Consider the following 23,090-nt stretch of genomic DNA (forward strand, 5'->3'; position numbering starts at 1 on the left):
TCCGGCCGCTCGCGGGTCCCGCCGGGCTCTGGGCGTGGAGGTGGGATTGCGGGGTTCTTCCCTTCCTCCTCCTCCTTCAGCCGGAGTTTGTTTTTCTGGTTTCCAGCTGCCCCGGGGGAAGACACTATCGCACCGACACCGGCACAGCCTCTGGAAGCGCAGACGAAGCTCGCAGCTTTGTAGCAAAGTGCTGCCTGTTCCACCAGTACACGGAAAAACGCAACTCCAAAAAGCATCCCCTCCCCATCACCTCCTCGAGCCCCGGTACTCGTTTACAGGAGCTGTGTGGGGGACACCGGGCTCCTTTTGCACCACATCTTCCCGGACACACACAGAAAAACCCTTTCCCCGATGCCCTGAGGAGAAAGAAATACTTGTGATACATATTGACACCTCAATGGATTTGCTTAACTCGGATCTTTGAATAGCACTCAGTGTTACCTTCATTTTGATTTAGAATAGTACTAGGAAGCATTCCTATCATTGCGTCCAATTAAGCTCTAAGTGGCGATAACTGCTTCGAATCCCATCTGATATTTCTGCTCTCCATTCATTTGCCATTTGCGTTTTGATCTGCTGTGCATTTTTACCCGATAGATGGTGCCGTTAGAGCCTGGCTGCCTCCAGCCCCTTTCACAGAGTTTCTTCCCTTCGTGGCGAGAGCTGCAAACACACAAACCACCCCATCCCCCAAAGAAAATCCCACTCCCAGCTCTAAGACCATGGGGGAAAACCATTTTTAGGGGGGACCCCATGCTGGAGTTGCTGCAGCAGGGATTTGCACAAGCAGGCACACGCAAGCATGTAACCACAGGCTGAGTTTTCCAGCCTGGGTGATTTGCAGTGCCTCAGTTCACAGTGTGCTCCTGTCCGCGCTCTGCTAGTTTTTACCTTTTTTTTTTTTTTTTTAACCACTTCCCATAAATCTGAAATCCCTTTCAAGCCTGGGAAGGTGGCTGTGACCTTTCTTAAACGAAATGAAACAAGGCCAGCAGTTAGTATGTTTGTAATAACTTGCTATCGAGTGGCTCCCATTAAGCATTTCGCCTGCATCTCAGCTCTCTCCTGTTGGAATCAGTGGGAGTTCTTCCCCTTGGCTCACTCACAGGATAATAAAGATCCAAATAGCTTTGCTATGAGGCAGTCTGAGATTGTTATTCCCATGATATATTGACACAAACCCGAGGAAGAAAAAAAAAAAAAGCATTGGGCTACGAACATCTTCAAACGACCCCTCCTGCCCCAGCATTGCTGCTATCCTGCAGCGGTTCTCTTCATGAAAACTTTCTCAAGACAAAACCTGACCATGAAATGCAAAGCCTCCATCAGCTGCCATGGCACAGCACCCCCCCTCCTCAGTGCCCATCTACTGGAAATCATTTCCAGTTATTTTCCCATTCACCCCTGTGTAAGCCCTGGTTCTTGACTCCTCCAGAGCAGCTTCAAAAGCCCACTGAGCTCCATGCATGGAAGGACAGAATCATAGCATCACTAAGGTTAGAAAAGACGTCTACTTCTGTTGAAAACCACAATTTGGGTGGAAACTAAATGACATTGGAGGAATTCAAACATCAATTTCAGGTGAATCCCACCATTCTCCCTCGGGACATAACTGGCATGTCCTCAAAAGATACACAAAAGACGAATAGTCTGACATTTTTTGGAACTGAAAGCATTTCCTTCTTTTGAAACTACATTTTCATTTCAAACATCAACTCGAGTTAAGACAAAAAGATTAAATAAAAGCTTTAAAAGCCCTGAAAAGTAAATCGTAATGCTTTCTTCCACCTGAACTTTCTGAGTATTGTGATTTAATTTATCTCATAAGGGAGCAAAAGGAGGGAAAGCTCCAGCCCAAATGCTTCCTCTGGCAAGCTGGACAACCAACTAAAGCATGCCCAGAGTCCTGCAGCCCCTAAGGAGAATGAGGCTGGGCACAGCTGGGAACAGCTGGATGGAAGAGGCCATGCACGTCTGGGCATAGCTGGATGGGAGAAGCTGTGCACAGCTGGGCACTGCTGCATGTAAAAGGCTGAGCACAGCTGGATGAAAGAGGCTGAGCACAATTTGGCACCACTGGATGGAAAAGGCCAAGCATAGTTGTGTACATCTGGCACAGCTGGATGGAAGGGGCCAAGCACAGCTGGCCTGCTGGATGTAAAAGGCTGGGCACATCTTGGCACAGCTGGATGGAACAAACTGCATACAGCTGGGCACCACTGAATGCAAGAGGTCAAGCACAGCTGGGCACCATGGGGCAGATTTGGTGGACCAGCTTGGTATGTCAAAATAAAATCATGCTCTTCTGTTCCTTAAGCACCCATCTCTCCAGAATAATGTGCTGCTTTGCCTAACTGCTGCTGCTACAAAAAAATTTCCTGCTGAAGCCACCATGTTATGAGAAAGTCATAAAACACTTGGAAATAGGGGTTTCCATGGAAGCTGTCATCTCAGAGTTAATTCTATTACTGCTGCCTCAAATCCTGTAGCATACAACAAACCCACTCCAGTGCTATCTGAGACCAGCACAGCTCTGGGTCCCAAAAATGCTGCTCTTATTCCAAACTGGTTTCATTTTCTTTGGTATGATGTTTTGTTTTGTTGCCTTGCAAGCAAATCATTGAGCTGCCAGCTATGAGACTCTCTGTATTAATTGAGGATGCTCAGAGCAGAACTAGGTGCAGCCCTGTGTCTGCTATAGGGGTCTGGGGGGGGCTTTGCAGTGTTATGGGGCTGTGCATGGTTTCATCAGGGGGAGGCAAGATATTTGTTCCATAATAAAACATTGAAGGCACATAAATAGCATGTCTGTAAACTCTTTCTTCATCTGCTGCGTGCATTATGGCACAAGTAGAGTAGTAAAACTGCTTGAATTTACAACTGCTTTCAGATTCAGAAATATGGGAATACTCTGATATCTCATTTTCTACGCCTTGTGTGTGTACATAATAATAATCCAAAACCCTAAAAACCAAAACGCATCAGACTCAAAACCCATGAGAAATGAAATAAATGCCCAAGAGAGCAATGATGCTGCTGTTCTTTCAGGAATTATGCTGGGACTGATAGAAGAGTAGATACAAGTAGGATTTTCTAGGTGACAGCCAGCTGCTAAGGATTAATTAGAAAGACTTTAGGAGGTGGCACAGCCTTGCTAGCATGGGGACATGGCTGGGTCTGTCCTGCAGAGGTGTCATATTGGCCTTACAGCAGCTGGTGCATTGGAAAGGCATACTGAGCTCCTTCTGCCCACATTTTTGGAGGGGATGCTGAGCCACACAGCTGGCAATGGGCTTCAAATCCATTTGGAAATGCGTTTTCAAAAGTTCTGCACAATGCCATGTGTTGCAGGGCTGACCAGTATTCTCCAAGGGCGTAGTTAAATGGGCACTTCCAACACAACTGTTATTCATGAACTTTCGTAGAAGGAGTAAAACAGTAAGAATGGACACCATACATATGTGTGTACACATGCAGATTTCTTCTGCAGGTGGAAAGAAGGAATGATTTTAATCTGTTTAAACTCCTCAGCTGGCACTCTCCCAGTTATCTCACATTTTTTTCCCCCCGTTTTCCACTTCACTACCAAAGAAAAGAGGAGAGGGAGCGAAACAAATGAAAATACCTCTGGCTTTCTTTAGATCTAATTATAACATGGATCCTGCTGAGCAAATCCCATATCCAAGATCTCACAGCCTCTGAACATCAACTAACTCTTTTTCTTTTTGGTGGCACTAAGAAAAATGCCATCAGCGTTGGGCACCCATCCTGTTGCAGTGCCCTCTGTGCATTTTGGTGGCCCTGTGGCCACCTCCCTGTTGGCCAGGGACAAGCAGGAGCCTCCCCTCCACCTCTGGGTTGCAAAGTTTCAGCCCAGCCACGGTGAAACATTGAGGGAAGGACATGGGCACCCAATGCTTTGAGTATCTGGGATGTTTCCCCAGTCCCTGCTGGAAGCACTCAGGGTCCACCCGTTGCAAGATGAAACACAGAGAGGAGAGAGCAGAAAGCAGCGCCTTCACAAAGAAGCCCTGCAGGGCTGCAGGGAGATGCATGAGATGCATTCAGGAGGACGAAAAAGAAAATAGAATATTATCTCTTTTCCAGAGAGAGGAAGCTTGTGTCCCTGAACTTTGAGCCTTGAGGATGCTTTTTCCCACAGCGGTTCTGCAGCTGTATATTTATGTTGACTTTTCTTTTTCTCCTTTTTTTTAATTTTCTTGGTCTACAAAGGGCTGAAGTTTCCTTGGAGCTGTTTTGCTGGGCGAGCTCCTGCTATAGAGCTGCTGTCTTTGTTCCTGATGGGCTGTGCAGCACAGGAACGACGCTGTTGTTGCTTTGCTTGGGTGTTTAATCACACTCCACAGCTTTTCAGTGCTCCGTGTGCACTGCCACAGGAGATGTTCTGGCTTAATTAAAGAAGAATCAGGGGGGACAAAAATAAAAGAACAGAAAAAAAAACCCCAAACACGAAGCTTGCCTTGCTACTGAAATCTGTGTAATTCGGGGCTTTGGAGTGGGGCTGTGAGCAGTGTGAGTGGATCTGTGTGAATTTCAGCCTTCAGATGTGGCAGAGGGATGTGATAGAGCTGTACATGGGAGGGACGTCTCAGCTCCAACATATTGGGGTGGCAGCCCTGGGCACGAGCCTGGAGTGCCAAAAGTGGTTATGGAATCCATCCTGAGCTTCATCTGCCATCAGCTCCCACCCCAAGCACCTGGAGGACGGCAGCCTGGGGCTCCCAGTAGAAATGTGGGGCTGAATGGGGGCACTGCAGTGCCTGATCCAGGGCAGGGATGGGCTCACCAAAAGATCATGGTGAATATTTCATGTCACACCCTCTGTCTGGATAGAAAACCTGCTGCTGTCTTCGCTCCACCCTCCCTACCTCCACTGAAACCGTTTTGCTCAGGTTAAATGCACAGGATATAGCAAACACAGAGAGAGCTGCTCTTTGTTTAGATGCTGAAGGGGACTGAAAATTATATATCTCTCAGGGAGTTTTGCTTCTAAATCAATTCAAGGGAGCAATTTCTTAAGTTAATATTTATTCTTTGTCTTGTTGATGTGTTTGAAGACGTTTCTGGGAGCTGGGTTGGAAGCAGCTCTTCTTCCCCTTAAACCTGTTGCTGCTGTTCCAAAGACAAGCCAGAGCCTAAGAGATGTCAAACCTTATGAGGTCAGTGAGGGAAGGGGGAAAAGTCATTCCTCAGTCAATGCAACAAGAGCAGAGAGGAGCCCAGCCCTAAGCGGACAGTCACCTCTTGCAAAGAAGCAGCACAGCCATTTCTACTGCTTGGCATCTGCTTTATTTGCTGCAATTTTCTACTGGAAAACTGAACAGATTGAGATTGGACTGGTCACACAGCCAGGATCTGAGCCCCAGGAGTCCCCAAATCTCCTTGCTTGTTTTGGGGACCAGAAGGTAGTGCTCGTGGCCGGTGCCTGTGTGCTGAGAATGCACGCAAACCCTCCCTGTGCACTTCTAGCTGAGAGCAGGGGTCACATTGGAAGAAATCAATACATGCAATTATTACAAAAATTGTTGCTCTACCTGAGGGATGCATCTGAAAGCTGCAGAGGGCAAAGCTCCAGCAGCTCAGCTGTGACCTGGCTGCTCCTGAAGCACTGGGGACAACCCATTCCCAGGGTGCAGCAGCTGGCATGGCAGAAAAGCTGCCCGGTGTTGGCGAGTATCAAGGGGCATTTCCCCAAGAAAATGACCACTTTCTGTAGGATGAAAAGCTTCCCCTTGCTTCACCTGAACACAAAAACTGAATTCCCATTTGGAAACGTTTTGATGGTCCTGAAGCTGCTTCAACTCCTTGCAAACTCAGCACAATGATTCCCCAGAGGAGGAAACCACCGCTGCCTTCAAACCCTCCTGACTGCAAACTGCAGTTCCTGTGTAGCTTTTGTACATCTGAGCTCTCAGCTCTTTGCTGCGCTTTGGCCACAATGGTCCCAACACTGTCCTCCATCCTTTCCCTGGGGGACAGGTGAGCGCTACCTGCGCAGCTCCAGGCAGAAGGGATCTGTGTGACATCTCTCTGGCAGCTAATGGGTGACAGCAGTTGTGTGGGCAGACTAATGGAGAAAAGGTTTGACAAAATAGAAGTGCCATCTCTGAGGTTATTTTATTTTATTTTATTTTATTTTATTTTATTTTATTTTATTTTATTTTATTTCCCCAGTGATGCTTTTTTGCAGTTATACAATTTTGAGATGACTTTGATTTAAGGCAAAAAAAGAAGAGAAAAAAAAAAAGGCGTTACCGGCGAACTTTGAAGACTGTGCCCACTCTGAAGTTTGGGTTCCCACCCTTGAACTGAATTTAGGAGTGGGGGGGAATGGGAGATGGGAGCTCCCAACAGCCCTGCTGTGCTCACAGGGCTCTGAGCAGTGAGATGCTCTCCAGAACTCAGTGCCTTTTTGAGCTATTCATACCTTCTTTTCTTCTTCAATACAGTCCCACGGGATGCTAAACCAAAGGGAGCTCTATGACAGGAGAAGCCCCAAAGACACAAAATCATAGCAGAAAGTTCCTCCTGGGGCTGACTCTGCCTTGACATGAAAAGACGTCAGAATTCACTTCACATGAAGAAACATCGTCAGTGCTTTTTTTGGGTCGGTTTTCTTACCCCTCCAAGATGAGCACTTTTGCTCCAGGAATGCACAAAGGTGAAGATTCCTGGTTTTGGTTTTCCTATATTTTTTTCCCTGTATGGCAATCCCCATTAATATTGCACACATTTGTGTTCCTGATACTTGTCCTAAAGCCATCAGATGCGGTTGGGTGAGCAAAACTTGTGCACGTGGTTTGGTGGGGCATGGTTTGGATTTGAAAGGAACTTACCAAACACTTCCAGAAGGAAACACAGAGCTGCTGTGTGTTCTCCTTTGGAGCAGTCAGCAAGAAATTCCTCCTGCACTGCATGAGCTGCTTTAATTTCAGCATTCATCTCGTAAACAAGACTCTCCTAGGAAGCAATTTCTCTTCTGCCAATGGACCTGGCTTTCAAATCCCAGCTCCCATCTTCCTTCTTCCCTTTGCAAGGCTCGATATTTTGGTGCAAGGAAAAGTGATGGCAGCAAAGCAGGAAGCAGCAGCTGGAATCTGCCAGCTTGCAAATCATGCTCCAAATCTTCCAGAGGAAAAGCAGGAGGGCTGAATGTCCTCACCATTCCTACGTACTAATGCAGCATCCTCCCAGGTTCCATGTTCAGCCTCTGAGGATGGAGATGTGAAGCTCCAAAAGGGATGGGAAGGGATTGAGATGAGACATTTTCATGTGGCTGCTAAGACTCCTCGAGTGTCTTCCTTTTAGAGGTTTTTTTTTCATGGCTATGGGTATTTTTTTTCTCACGTTCATTGACATTGCATTATACAGTGAGTCCCCAGGGCACCGTTCCCAGAATAATAGCACAAAGCAAATAATCACTATTTCCATTTCATTTTTTTCTCCTGCTCTTCCGGATGAAGCAGTGCAGTCCTTCTCTTTGATAATGGCAAAAGCCTGATGCTGACCTTAAGAAAAGGGGAAAGGATTGAAAATACTGAACTTAGAGCCAACTGAGAGGAAGAATGGGCATCCTGTGCTTGGGGAGCTCAGCCTGGGGTGGAGGCAGTGTAACACTATGATACTGGGGAAAAATGATTATTAATACTGAATGCCACCCCTGCCTTCAATAGACTGATGGAGATGAGCAGAGTATTTGGGGAAGCAGTGTTCTGCCCTCCACCTGTTCTTATCCTCTTCCCTAGGCATATGTTGTGACCACAGACAGGATATTGGAGAGGATGAAGCCATCCCACTCCCTGTTGTTGTCCTTACAGAACAACATTACGCTGCTACCAACCTCCTGACTTTTCCAAGCAGGGCATCCCTGGGCCAACCAGCTCCAAAAGCAAACCTGGCTTGGTGATAATGCAGGAAACACAATGCACACTGCATTACTTTGCACTGCACACGTTTCCCTGAGGGCTGCTCGGGTTGTAGTACAGCACATATGGACATGCATGATGGCCCCTTCCAGCCCAGCTCAATCTGTGATGCTCTGATCCCATGATCCATATGCCATGATGCTATGACTTCAGGATTCCATGACTCTAGGATTCTGAGATGCCATCATCCTGTGATTTCAGTCACCTCCTATGAATGAACACAGCTGTGTCCATGCTCACAATTCATGTTGCACAGTTTGGCAAAGGTTTCATAGGCACGACTGCAAATGGAGAGCTCATGAATAACCCAGCATCAATCACACTGTGCAAGCATTACAAAGACCTGTGTCCTTTAAAGTTGATATTATGTAAAGGTACATAGCAATGAATTTTTGGGAAATGCCAAGGAGCAGCTGCTTGCTTAGAACTCAGCCAGCATCCAGAGCAATCCTAAAGCTTTCTACTGTACTGGATTTGCTGCAAGCAGAGCAGGTCATGGTACAGCAGTGCCCACAGGTGACCCCTCAGGGGTCTGCACCCACTCTGCTGGGGAAATGCAGCTGAGCACTTGGCTCAGAGCTGCTATGGTGAGTAACAGCTTGGTGCATCCTGGAAGGGACAGAACCAAATACCGGAATAACTTGGGGTTTCCTTATCCACGCAGACACACCCCATACCTGCCCAGATCCATCACTGGATCAGCTCTATGTACACACACCGTGCTTGCTTTTGTAATTGTAATCCCTTGTTATCTCGCAAACACTGGTCACCTTAAGGGTGATACCCTGAGCAAATTCCCTTGTTTGTTAAGAAAACAGTGTGGGCCTGATTCAGGCTGAAATGCACCTACTGCTAAACCAGATTAACCCACTGCTTTCAAGGGTGTTCTACAGATACTAAACCGCTGGGGAGAGTGATAAGAAGAAAGGTTGGGCAGTGACAATGCATTTTTAATCATTTTCCAGGATGAACCCAAAAGTAGAACCTTGCCAAAAGGAGATGAGGTTCTCTGGGAATTAACAACTTGCTGCTTACCACGCTGTGCTGGAGGGCTGGGGCAACCTGCGACACGTGAGGCTGTGAGGCCTGCAGAGCAGCACAGAAATGCAAGTGCTGAAATCATCCAAAGGAGTTTTTGGTCTCATTTCCAATTGCACAATGCTGGGATGACTGCCAGATTGCTGCTTGAGAGCAGCAGTAGGGATCTCACCCTAACTCTACTAAAAGCCAGACATCAAATCACAGCTCAGCTCAATCCTAAGCACCCCAAGACCTCAAGGCAATTTGGTGGCTTGGCCATTCTGTAGCCAAGAGCTACGTCCTCACATTGAGCAGCAACAAGAAGTCTGGCACTGCTGAGGGAAAAGGAGAGCAGGCAGGGCTGGGCAGGAAAGCACTGTCTTATGCTGGAATTATTCTTAGAAATGTTTGGTCTCAGGATCAATGTGTCTGCATGCACCCATGCAACGGCAGCAGCACTGCTTTGGGCTCTTGTGAGCTGGATGTACTGAGTGCTTCCAGGAGATGTTAGAGGCAGGAGCTGGGAACGAGATGGATGGAAATCAAAGATTTCCTCTGCTTCCAACTCTTTGTCTTTTTCTTGTTTGCCTGATGTCTTCAGTGTTTGAAGAAGGTGTGACACGTGGTCATAAATAATCATTATCTCCCCAAGTACTTCCTACTTGAAACATCTTAAATAAATAGATGGAAGTCTCCTAAAATGTGAACTTTTATGTAACTACCGTGTTAGCAGGCATGCTGCTTTCAATGAGAAACCCCTGCTGAGAACTGTGACTGGCATGGGCTAGATTGGTATCTCCTGATCCACAATGGGTAGAGAAGGCAGTGCTGCTACCACGAAACTAGACAGCAAGATCAAACACTGCAACATTCTGTCTGGCTTGAAAGCAAGCTGCTTCCCACCGTGCACTGATTTTGCTGCTGATAAAATTGACTGCGATGATCACAGTTGCATCAATTTACATGGGTTTGTGCTGTCAAAGAAAGAAGGGCTGGTTTGGGCAGGGAATGGGGATGGGGTACGAGGTATTGAGCTGGGACAGTGATGAGATGTGGGTTTGTGGGCATGGCTCAAGCTGGACCTCCTTGCAGCTTTGCTGGTTCTGATAAAGGGGGAATTGTAGCTCAGAGAGCAGTGTCCTAGCCCTGGTTCTGCAGGGAGTGCCCAGAGCAGAGCATGGATCACTGATGGCTTTGAATAATGACACAGAGCACTCTGTTCCACTGCTCCCAGTGTCCCAATTACATTGTGGTGAGAAGCTCAGGGATGCTGAGGCCAAATTGTTCACACCATGCACAGAGCACTGCCTCCACAGCACGGCCAAGCAGGAGCTCAGTGTGACGTCAGAGCAGACCCAATTATCCAAGAAAAGTGCGTGCAATTAGCAGGGCACTGCTGGGTCGTTCTGGTTGAGCTGTTTAACAACTGCAGAAAAGCCCTCTGACAAGGCAGCAAGGTTAAACCTGGCGCAGAAGAAAAGAAGAAGAAAAAAAGGATGCTTTTATGCATAGGAATAGCTCCAACAAACCAAAATATACCAATGAAGAAAAGTGGCTGGTGGTGATGCAGTGATGGTGGAGAACTGGCAGAGAGCAGGCAATGCACACTGGGCTCTCAGATGCTACCCATGTCCCCAGACATGAGGGCTATCAGCTCTTTGCTATCAGCTTATCCAGGAATTGGCAAAGGGCAGCAGTCAGGGAGATGCTCGGCACGCGTGCCCAAAGCTGTCATGCATCTTAGCAGCTGGAGGGGTAAAATCCTGCTGGGAGTTGTAGAGCAGTGCTTCGTAACACTTGGTGAAGAGCAGCTGGGGAATTGTAGCAAGGAGAAAAGCAGTTGCAATAACGTGAAGCAAAGTGCTGCCCTGCTGTAGTGTGCTCTACAGGGCAAAACTCTCTTTGCTTGGGAAACAAGCCAGTGTCACTGAAAGAAGTGAGGGGCTGACTCAGACAGAGAACTGTCTCTGGGTACTCCATGCTTTATCAACACGACTGAGGCTTTCAGATGGCATCAGGGAAGCAGCACTTTCCTTTAGCATCCGAATCTAATGGGTTCCCAGAGCAAAGCGCTGGGAATGGCCCCAAGAAACTCCACATCTGCACAATAAAAACATCGTGCCGTATAGAAATACGGTGACAAAGCAATCCCTGCAGGAACGGAGCTCAGCAAATCAGACACTTGGTAAGGGCTCGTTCAATTTAGTGCACCGTGGCTGAATTGAATATTTCTTGGGCTTATTAAAATAAGGATTTACTCCCCGTTCTATTATTCATAGGGCTGGGCAATAAGTACCAGCCAGTCAAAGCTTAATTAGAAAGGAATTATTTACAGAGATAAGGAACTGTTACTAAACCTAAGCAAACAGTGTGTCCATGTTGTCTCAGTGCTGGGAAGCAGGATGGCACGAGCTACGGGCAGCATCCTTGTGTGCAGGAGCACATGAGGCATGGGAGCAGCAAACATGCAAACTGTCAGTGTGATTCATTGAGTAATTACAGAATAATACTGGGCAAACTATTAGGAGATAATAACAATAAGTCAGGATTGACTCGTCTTGTTCAGAACTCCTTGCTACCTCTAAGTTATTTGTTACTGTTGTGAGCTGCTGCAGAAATGCTCGTGCGTGGTGTAGAGTGTCAGGACTTAGGAACAAGATGGCAAAAATTCAATTAATTAATATATTAATAAAGGAGTGCATGGAGTCTTTCATTGCTTGGCAAATCAGGCCACAACAAGATCCACCACTTGGCTGAGTCTACCAAGCAAAAAAATAGTAGGCAGTTTAAGGAGATGGTCTGGACATGTTGGGTACCACGTGGATACAGTGGGTACCCCTCAGACATGTTGCATCCCACATGGCCATGTGGGGAAGAACTCATTGGACACACTGAGTACACCATCAACATTTTGGGTACCCTACAGATGTGTTGGGTACCACTTGGATACACCACGGACCTGCTGGGTACCACAGTGATGTGTTGGGTACCCCATGGACACACTGGGTACACCATGGAAATGCTGGGTACCACATGGACATGTTGGGTACCCCATGGACATGTTGGGTACCCCATGGACACATTGAGTACGCCATCAACATTTTGAGTACTACAGGGATGTGTCAAGTACCCTATGGGCACACTTGGTACCCCATGCATCCCGTGGACATGTTGGGTACCTTATGGATGTGTTGAGCACCACATGGTCACATTGGGTACACCATGGACCTGTTAGATACCACGCGGACATGTGGGTTACCCCATGGACATACTGAGTACCTCATGGACATGCTGGGTATCACATGGACACCTTGGGTACCCCATGGAAACACTGGGTACCCCATCAATATGTTGGGTACTACAGCGACACATCAGGTAGAACCCCTAAGTTTGGAGTTCCGCTGACAGGAACCTTGGGCTGCACAAGACTCATCAGCAATGTGGCATCACTGTGTTGGAGAGCCCAGTGACAATGCTGAATCCATCAGTCACATTTCTTTATCAGGGCAGGAGAACAAATGCAGGCATAACTGTGCTTTGCCATTGATCAGAAGGAAGCACAGCAGGAACAGCTGCCCATCAAGCTGCCCAGCTTGAAACTCTGTTATTCCGGCTGCAGCTCTCCTCCACAAAGCTGTAATCAGCTCCTTAGGCACTACATCATGCTTTCACTTGTTATCGTTTTCTGTCCTGCACTCTATAGACAGACTGCACTCTCATTATTTATGCACACACGAGGCAGATTTTCTTCTTCTTGGTGGGACCTGTCGTGCTCCTGATTGATGCCAAACCCTCATCCTGTGCTAAAGGGCAGCCTATGGTGGCCAAAGCACAAGAAAGATGTAGAGCTGTGGGAGCAGGGCCAAAGGAGGCCCCAAGGGATTGCAGCACCTCCACTATGGAGAACTGCTGAGAACTTGGGATGCTCAGCCTGGGGAGCAGAAGGCTCTGGGGAGATCTCATTGCAACATTCTAGTACTCATAGGAAGACTGTAAAAAAGATGGAGAGTGACTTTTTGCTCTGGTGGGGGGCAATCAGCTAACAGCAGTGGTGGAGCTGAGGGCTTATTGCCCCTTCCAACCCAAACATGCTGTGTTTTTATAGTCAGAGAAGCAGCCTCTGGTGCAAGGAGCTGGAAAGAAGGTTGCAGCATGTCCTTAGCAGATACACTGCAACTTCTGGTTGTACAAACCTGTGGGGTTTGAGATCCAGATTCCAAGACTTTGCTCTGCATTTAGCAGCAGTTCTGCTGCGGAGAAAAACTAGGCATGGTCTGATCATTTTTTTCACTCCATAATGAAATTTCCAGGAATATGACTCCAGGCAAGTTTGCAGCTTGTATTCACAGTTGAATTCTTTGGTGGCAGTGAGCAATGATTTTTGTTCTCTGGGTTTCAATACTCATAACATTTCCATTTTTATGGCATTTGATTACGTATTAGACATTTAAGATGCATTTATAATATTAACCTCTCAAAAGAGGCCACTCCTGAAACAGCTCTGTTTGCCTGGTTAAAATGCAACTCTCGCTGCTGTCTGTACTTCAAGTGGTCTGAGTCGATGAATCAAAGATTGGAAACGCTAAACCAAAATACATATAAATAACAAAAAAAACACCGGGGGAGGAGGGGGGATTGATACCTCCTTTCCTAACAAATGACCTGTGCTGAAATGTCAGCCACTTTAGCCATTTGTCAAAGTGATCAGCAGCACCAAAAGAGGTAATTTGCAAATCTGAATGTGGGATGATGCTTTGTCATCTGGGGCTGCTGCTCTCTCATTGCAGTGGGGCCGTGTTGCTGAAAGGGCTCCTTGGATCTGGGGGGGGTTTGCAAGGGAGGGTGAGCACCAAGCTGGTTTGGTTTCTTTTCCAACTGGAAGGTGTTGAAAGATGCAAATGGGTTTGCTGAAGTTCCTAACTCAAGTTCAACCCAGTGCAAAGCCTGGAGCAGCACCAGAGGTTTCTTTCAATCCATGAACCATTTTGTGGAATCATAGAATGGTGCAGGTTGGAAGGGACCTCAAAGATCATCTAGTTCCAATCTCCTGTCTTGGACAGGGTTGCCAGCCACTACATCTGGCACAAGGTTGGGCTGCTCAGGGCTCCATCCAACCCGGCCTTTCCTCCGACCTTTGCTCACACTGAGCCCTTCCTGCCCTTCTTGTTTGGACCTTGAGTCATTGCTCCATCTTTGTAAGTTGTTATTTTATTTGTGCTGCAGAAGTAGCTCAGGATCAGAACATAGACCTCTCCTGACAGTATAGGGGCATAAGCAGGAGTCAGGAAGCTGAGACAAACACAAGGGAGAGTGAGCATCCATCACACAACACAACACAACGCAACGCAACGCAACGTAATGCAAAGCAAAAGTTCTCCAAAATCAGAAGGTGGCCATCTCAGGTGGCTCCAAACTGCTCTCTGCCTCCAACTCTCATCTCCCACAGTCCTACAGGGGTAAGGATGTCACCTCATTGCACAGTGTGTCCCCATGTTTGTGAAATGCTAGACATGAGGCTGGTGAGCACTGTAAGAAAAATTTGGAGGATTGCAGTCCTTTTCCTCAGCTTAGGAGCTCCCTCAGGAGCTCCTAAGGGCTGAGGAGCAGCACTGAGCCTAATAGCAGAGCCAAAGCAATAAATATAATAAATATGCTCCCCTTGGATGAGCTGTGTCCATCCTTGAGCGGCACAGACAGAAGAACTCCTGAAAGCAGTGTGAAATCATGAAATTAAAGACAGCGTCGTCACTCACACGAGCCGTGAAGAGTGGAAATGATGAATGAAGAGTGCTGAGCCAAAGCATATCTTCTGTTCCCCAGACCCAGAACACTGTCACTTTGCAGCTTTAATAAAATCCCCCCCACCCTCCCCCTTCTTTTTTTTCACAGCTTTGTACTACGGATGCATACCACGCTGTGGTTTCTATTTAACAGTACAAGCAGCAACCACGATCAGATGCAAAACCATGTGACAGCAGCAGAGCTGCCAGAGGAAACTCATGCCCTGCTGGTTGCACTGGTACACATGGGCTGGAGGCACTGCAGTTAGCTCAGTACACATGCATTATTTTGCTAGGCAGCGTGGGATCTCAGTGTATGTACACTATAATTACTTTTAGTCGCTCCCTTCTCTTTTCTTGCAATTTGCTTTTTAATTATCGTTAAAGAATCTTAACTCAGTTGTTCCCATTAATCATAAATTAATTATAAGGTAGTCCGTATTAATTTAACACCAGGGTGTTTTTTTTTTTCTTTTAATTACATGTTTTTGGGCTTGTTGCTAATGTGCTAGAAACACATGGATTGGAAGAGTAACTCTGTCCCAAAAAGTGATGGTGCAGAAAAGACAACTGCAACCCAAGGGGCTCTCTGCTTCTGTTTCAGGGATTCATTTGACACAAGAAACAGGGATTGGTAACAAGATGGACAAAATATTGCATTTTTCAGGGCTCCTACAAAGCCCTGAAAGGCGGCTGTCACCAATGGTGAGGTGGGGGTCGGTCTCTTCTCCCACAAAACAGCAATAGGATGAGAGGTGATGGCCATAAATTGTGCCAGGGGAGGTTCACATTGGATATAAGAAAACATTTGTTTTCCAAAAGAGTGATGATGCTTGGCACAGGCTGCCCAAGGAGGTGGGGGAGTCACTGCCTATGTGAGTGTTCTGTAGGGATCTGGCACTGGGAGATGTGGTTGGTTGGCATGGTGGGGTTGGTTGGCACGGTGGGGTTGGTTGGGGTTGGACTTGGGGATCTGAAAGGTCTTTTACAACTTTAATGATTCTATGATGCCTCCTCTGTTCCACGTCCAGGTGATGCAGCCCCTTTGGAATCAAGCACTGCTCCATGTTTTCTGAAAACATCGATGACATCAGTAGAGACCTGTCTAAAAGTCTACTCTAGAGCACCTGAGATTGCCTTTGCAATACAGCGCTGCCACATAAATGTGGACAAATTCTGCTGTCCCTCATGTGATGGCTGTTTTTTAGGCACCTTCACTGTGCCCTAAGCATGTGCTGAGTGCTCCCCGAATGCCAAAAACCAGCCAGGGCTGAGCCAAGAATCTCCAGTGAGCATCAGGTAGAAAATAACAGCTACTTGCTGTCAGCTGAAGAGAGAAGCTAATAAACAGCAAAGCAGCACTGATCTATATTACATATAAAACCATGGGATGCCCAAGGCTTAAATAATATCGACTTATTTGTAGGCTAAGCAGGAAATAAGAAAGGATTGAGGGGAGGATTAGGTATTGGCAGTGAGATTCAATTAAATACTTTCTAAGGTCATGATTAATTTCTTTTTATCTCCTTATATATATATATATTTTAAACAACTTAATTCTGTTTCACTGACCTGTGAATGTATTTCCTGGTTGTGCATGTCCATCCCTGACCCAACCCAGGCTCCCCCCGACCAAATGAGGAGCAGAAGGACTGCACCATGGTAGCTTGTGCAGTTTGTTATGAGGTCTGAACGCTTCGCTTTTCAAATCTCCTCCAGCAAAATGTTTTATTATGAAGATCCTCTAGTAACAAATACAACAGGCAACCGTGTTTCCTTCTCAGTTCTTCTGGGTGATGCAAATATCTCAGACTAAACAACATGCACATCATCTGCAATATTTTTATCCTGTTCTCTAGAGCCCTTGGCATGCCCTGTACCGTTGGGGCCATAGGGGATTTGCTGTAGTCAGTGATTTCTCAGCGTCCTCCACTGAAGTGCCCTCTTGCTGGGCAGTTTTCAATGGGACACAGAAGGGTTTGATACGAGCCTGGCTTACAGAAATATCTGTATTTGCCCCTTGGGGATTTGTTCTTGCTGCGTGCTAACGTCCTTCTGTAAATGGGGGATCTTTGCCTTTCTCCATAGCAGGGCCACCAACTCTTGCTGCAATGCAAAGCATTCACATGGGCTGCAAGCCCCAGTGTGTTAACAAAACCCAGAGCAGCCCCTAAAATCCCCCCCAACTGCCAAAGCACAGAACACAGAGCAGTACAACCACAGGCTGAAGGCTGCTGGTGCCATCCACTGCTGGCTCTGGAAGCTCCCAGTGAGCCTCATGTCTCAGAGCCTTCGCTTGCTGCAGTCCTTGTTAAAGCGTGCTGCCACAGCACCGTGAGTGTAGATGCTTAGAAAGATATAAAGGGCAAATAATGTAAGTCAGCTGCTTGCTAAAGTATACTGATGGGGGAAGGAGAGAGGCAGGGGAGGAGCAAGTCAAGGGGAGGTGATTCCAGTGCACTTTTGAGGAACTCTGTCTCCATTCACACCTCTCTCTTCATCACATTCTCAAGCAGCACTTCCTTCCAGCCCATCTCTCTTAGGGTCTGCATCCTGCACCAACGAAGATCCAACTCCTTTTGCATCCAACTCTGCTGTGGCGTTAAGCAGCACATTTTTCAGAGACATGAGGTTGAACTCCCCAACCCCAGACCCAGCATTTCATCCCCCATTTTAGTCCTTGCTCTTCAATCCCACTCTCACCTGTGTACATCTCTCAGCCTTCAAAACCCTCTGCCCATGGCTGTGCCCATCCTCACGTGGTGCTGCTCAGGAGGTGTCTCTGGATACTATTCTAAAGCACGTAATAATAAGTCTGCATCAAGCTGTGCTAATTGGGGAGCATGGCTGACAGCAGATTAGATGCCCTCATTTCAATATAGCCCAAGATGAGGGCCTTCCACAGCTCATGTCTATAATGGAAATCCACCAGGCCAGGAATCTGGGCTAAAAATAACCACTGTAATTAAAAACAGAAAGGGAGGCACAAGTGGAGGTATCACAGGCAGATGTATCTCCTTGTAAATACAGTATTTAACCATCTAATAAGCATGCAGAGTGTTGCCAAGAAAAGAAGAAGGTCGGTCCTCCTTCCATCAGTCATGCAGAGAAAGAGAATGCATTTGATTTGTTTGATAGATGTCAGATCATTAATAGGACTTTCTTTTACTTGTACTATTCATAAGAGAGAGGCTGGCTTGGGGGGGCTGGCAGTGAATCTGCAGCCCCCTACATCTTTGCCTAGCGACTAGGAAGAAGTGCAGGCTGCACATCCAACAGGTAAATCCTCCTCATTGCCAGCCCAGAGCCCTGCAAACACACCGCCAACTCATGCACAGTGATGGGAGCGCAGCACGAATGAATCTGAAAATGATGAGGAGTGAGTTGGGAGAGATCCAAGCAGAGAGATTTCTAGTAAATATTACCCTGAACCTCAGCACCTGGCTGCATTCTCCTGTCCTGCCCTTGGTGTACTAGTCCAGGGCACAGTGCCTGCATTGGACGTGTTGGATCATCCCCAGCTGGAGCTGCTTGCTCACGTGTGTTGCAGAATTGGGGTGCAGCAGCTGGAGGGAGGGCACAGGGCTGCTTTGCTTTCCAGCATACCCCCATTTCTCTGCTGATGCTCTGAGCTTGGGTTCCTCAGCTCTGCTATAACTCATTAACAATGAGCTCATGGTGGATTTGGGTCTCAGTGATCTCTGAAGCCAGCAGAGTTGTACCGCACAGAGCAGTGCTGATCACAGCCCACTGTGCCCATGGTTACACATCTTCATCAAAGTGACACTTCTTGCTGCTCGTGGGGGGAATGGCCATTATCTCCCTGTCTGCTGCTAATGAACTTCACTGCAGTGAGCGAAGCTTTCGGTGGGCATGACTGGCGCTGCTTGTTCCAATTAAAATCGCACAACTAACATCTTGTGCAAACCCGTTCTGCTGGCTGTTGTGGGATGGCCCTTGGGCTGTCACTTGTCCCCACTCCTGGCACTTGGTACCAGAGATATTTTGGCTGAAGATAGACACAGCTTCCAAAAAAGCATAGGAAGGGATTGCTGGGAGCTGCTGCTGAGATGGGACAGCATCACAGATGGGATCTGAAGTGGACTCTGGATATCCAAAATGACAGCAAGGGGAATCGAATCCCAGCCAGCTGATACAGGAACATAAAAACATCCCAGGAATGATATAGGAGCAGGAAATCTCTGCTAGGTGAGTTGGAAGAATTACTATTTCCCCTTGGGTCTCTCTCATCCATAACAAAACAAGGAGGAGTTCCAGCACTGCTCCAGCAGCGGGAAGAGGAGGAGGAAGGCTCTGGATGTTGTTGGACTGCCACTGCTGAAGTCCAAGAACTAAAAAGCTTTTGAGAATCAGACCTAGAAGTGCAGACAAATGAATAATGGATCAAGAGATAAAGAAGGGACAGGAGCTGTGATGTGGAGGGAATCAAGAGATAAAGAGGGGATGGGGGCTGTGATGTGGAGGAAACACGTACCCATGCAGGGAACAAAGGTTCAGAAATCAGAGTGCTTGAGGAATGTGTTTTCTCTGTGAAACCAGGCTTGGGAGACTGCTGCAGCACTTTCACTCTCTATGTAACTCAATATAAAACGAATTGCTCTATGTCTCCTTAAATATAATCAGCTGCAGATGTGTCATGTCTGTGTGCCCTGAGAGGCAGAATAGGAACAAGGTGTGGGTGGGGAGAAAGCAATGACTTCTCTGCAAATGTTCATTCATCTTTTCAGGTGAATTTGCTTTGTCTGGGCAAGGGTCCATTTTGGAGGTACTTTCTCCAGCTATTCTAACAAAAGAATTTTAACAGCTCGGCAACTCTCTATAAGAATCGGAAACTTTATGTAAAATTCATGCAAGAAATCTGTGATGCATTCAGTTAGTTTGCCTTATAGATACAACTTGGCAAACATTTTCAGGCAGGGCTGCAGCTGCTTAAAGCTGCATCCCCAGAGCCTCCTCCAGCCTGGCTCCATCCTGCAGGCAGGGTCTCTTCAGTCATCCCAGCATGTCTCTAACCCAGAGCTGAGCATACAGCAGGTCAGAAGTAAACTCAATTTGCTGTTGAAATTCTTAATTTGAAACATCCTAGCTAAGATCAGAGTGCTGGAGCACGTCTCCTATGAGGAAAGGTTGAGGGAACTGGGCTTGTTTAGCTTGGAGAAAACTTTGGGGAGACCTCATTGTGGCCTTCCAATATTTGAAGGGAGTGTGTGAACAGGAGGGGGAACGGCTGTTTGTGAGGGTGGATGGTGACAAGACAAGGGGGAGTGGTTTTAAAGTGAGACAGGAGAGATTTAGGTTGGATATGAGGAGGAAGTTTTTCAGCCAGAGGGTGGTGAGGCACTGGAACAGGTTGCCCAAGGAGGTTGTGGATGCCCCATCCCTGCAGGCATTCAAGGCCAGGCTGGATGTGGCTCTGGGCAGCCTGGGCTGCTGGTTGGTGACCTGCACATAGCAGGAGGTTGGAACCAGATGAGCATTGTGGTCCTTTTCAACCCAGGCCCTTCTATGGAAACATCCTCTAATCAAATCCAAACAAGTTGCACCGAACAGCATTCGGTTGATTCGACTCATACTAGGGGAATGAGACCCTCAAAGCCCCCCAGTTTTTATGCAGAGAAAGTCCCGTGGGTTTGATACACCTCCCTTTTAAAGAGAAGCATGGAATTCTTTGGCATTGGTGAAAATCTCAACCTTGAGAGCAATTGAATCATGAGGGCTTATGAAGCCCTTAGGCACAGACCTTGGAGCAGATTCTGCTACTGGTAGTCATGAAGCAGCCAGAGTAAGCCCTGACCCTGCATGCAGGTGAAGGGATCAGCTTTCCATATCCTCCTAAGAGCCTGAAGATGCAGCTGCAGAGACAATCCTTCTCTGATATCTTTAGGCAGACTTTTTGAGCTCAAAGGAAGAAAAAGAAGTGAAGGGAATATTTCCTTGAGAATTACTGTATGTTACCACGTACCATTCCTTGAGGGCTGGAAACACTAAGCAGATCTTCATCAGCAGTGTGCAAGGTCTTCCAAAAGGTGCAAGATCTTCCCTGCTGCTCCTTTTGTTTTGTCACACTGGGTCTCAAGGATTACAGCATGTTGTGTGAGTGCCACAAGGATGGATTCACTGCTCTTTACACAGGTATATGCAGACAGAGCTCTTTCTTCCACCTCTCACACACTCCATGATTTATTCATTTCTAAATACTCGTGTGGGATGTTTCAGGGGAAGGTATAGTTCAGTGCTTTGGCAGCTTTAAGTGGAAAAGTGAATTTATTTAGGCTGATAAACTGCAACTAAACATTCACCCCGTGCTCCAGGCCCCTTGACACAACTTAATGTCTTTAAGAAAATGGTGTTAAGGAAGCCCATAAGGAGGGGTTGCTGTGTAATGAGTGAAGTTATTTGGCTCAGCATCAGGGAGAGGCTGAACCAGCAGGGTGGGAATGCACTGCCCACCCATTTGAGCCCTGTGTGACATGGGGACAGTCCCCAAGATCCTCCCAGGGTGGGATCTCAGGGTGTATTGAGAGCAAGATAGTGGATGCCAACGCTATCTCCAATGGTCCATAGCTCTGTGTACATCACCAGACACCTTCAGACACCAATGCTATGGATCTCTCTATAGCCAAGAAGAAAAATGTCTCAAAACACACCACCAAATCTCATTGCTGTCATCATGAGAGGTGGAAGGAAATAGAGAAGGGCAGTCATAGGATGTCTCCAAATCATACCTTATCCTTTCCAAGGGGACAGGATGCTCTTGTCGTTCTTTACTCCTACCAAGAGGTGGCAATAGGCAATTTGTATTTGCCTCAGCAATAAGAAACCCTGAATTTTAACATCCACCAGTCAGTGACACACACTGTCTCCACTGGGTATAGCACGAGTAGAGCTAGTGGAATGGAAGAGGGAAAGGGAGGGGTGCTGCAATAAAAGTGAAAAGGGACACTTGCAAAGCAAAAATGACATTGATTTAAAGAGCAAGAGCAAAACTGCCATTTGCAAAGAGCAAAGCATCTCCAGGGAAAAGTGGGGAACATTATCAATAGAGAGATAATTTGGAAGGAGCGCAAAATGAGGAGATTGTTAAATAATGAGGGAAGGAACGCTCAATTAGAAGACTCTTTAAAAACCTCCCATAAGCAATTGCAGATGATCCATGCATGGCAAAGCCAAACACAAGAATTAGAAGGTGGTGAGTCAGCTCCCTTTGCCCCACGGGTAGTAATACTAGCCAAACGTTACAATGCTATCATCAGATGTGCATATAAATATGCATAAACATTCACTTCTTTTTCATCTGGCTTCTGAGCCTTGGAGGATACACAGAGGTCACGTCTACACAATCCAGAGGATCAGGAGCTTAATGCAGAAGAAAAGAGGAAAGTGAGAGGTCCTGACCTGTGGCTCCAAAGGCAGGGATGGATAAGCTAACACATTCTGAGAGAAATGTAGTGACACAGAGAAGGGCAAGCAAGGAGCACTGGAGAAGTTCCAGATGCTCTCATTGCATTGCTTGCCCCTTTCCAACCATCTGAGGCTGGATACATGGATTTTATCAAAGCTGATGCTGTACTTCTGTGGTCCCCAGAGCAGCAGCACTCATCTCCCAGCAGAAAGCCTACAGGCAATCTGAAAGGGCACTGTATGAACCCACTGGCACATGGGTGCTCAAGGCAAGATGCTTTTCCCCTGCCTCTGTGCTCGATGTCAGCCAGGAAGGTGCCTCAGAGAAGAGGGCTCATCCCCTCTTCGGTGTTGAACCTTCACTCTACAGCTTCACATTTTAGGAAAAGATCCCCAATCTCCAGGAGGTGATGCCAACACACCAGCCAGCTTTACGAAGCCTTTGTGAGGACCAGTTCCCCATCCTGCTGCAGAAAAGCTCCCACATTATGGACTTTCCCCAGCAATTCCACTCCTGTGCTGCCCTTTATGTCTCACCAGTTCTCCCCAGAGCTCACAGCCACTCCATGTGCACACACGGAGGTGCATGGCATTTGAGGAGGAAACATAAAGGTGATTTCAATCTTCTTGTTGCTCCAAGGTGTTACAGAAATAATACGGCATGAAATTACATCTCCTCAAGGCCCAACTGCAACTGACAGTAACAGAAGGATGGGTCATCAAAAGGGACAGCCACACACAAATGCAGATTAGGAAAGCAAAGGGTATTTGCTGGGCTTTGAGGTGTCCTCAGGGGGCAAGTGCATGTTGGAAGTTATTGGAGAGAAATGAGACAAATGTCTTTGGCTGTTGGCTACTAAATCACACAATGGTTTGGGTTGGAAAGAACCTTATAACTGATCCAGTTCCAAACTCTGTCTTG

Source organism: Meleagris gallopavo, chromosome 29, assembly GCF_000146605.3.
Source record: "Meleagris gallopavo isolate NT-WF06-2002-E0010 breed Aviagen turkey brand Nicholas breeding stock chromosome 29, Turkey_5.1, whole genome shotgun sequence".
NCBI classification, from domain to species: Eukaryota; Metazoa; Chordata; class Aves; order Galliformes; family Phasianidae; genus Meleagris; species Meleagris gallopavo.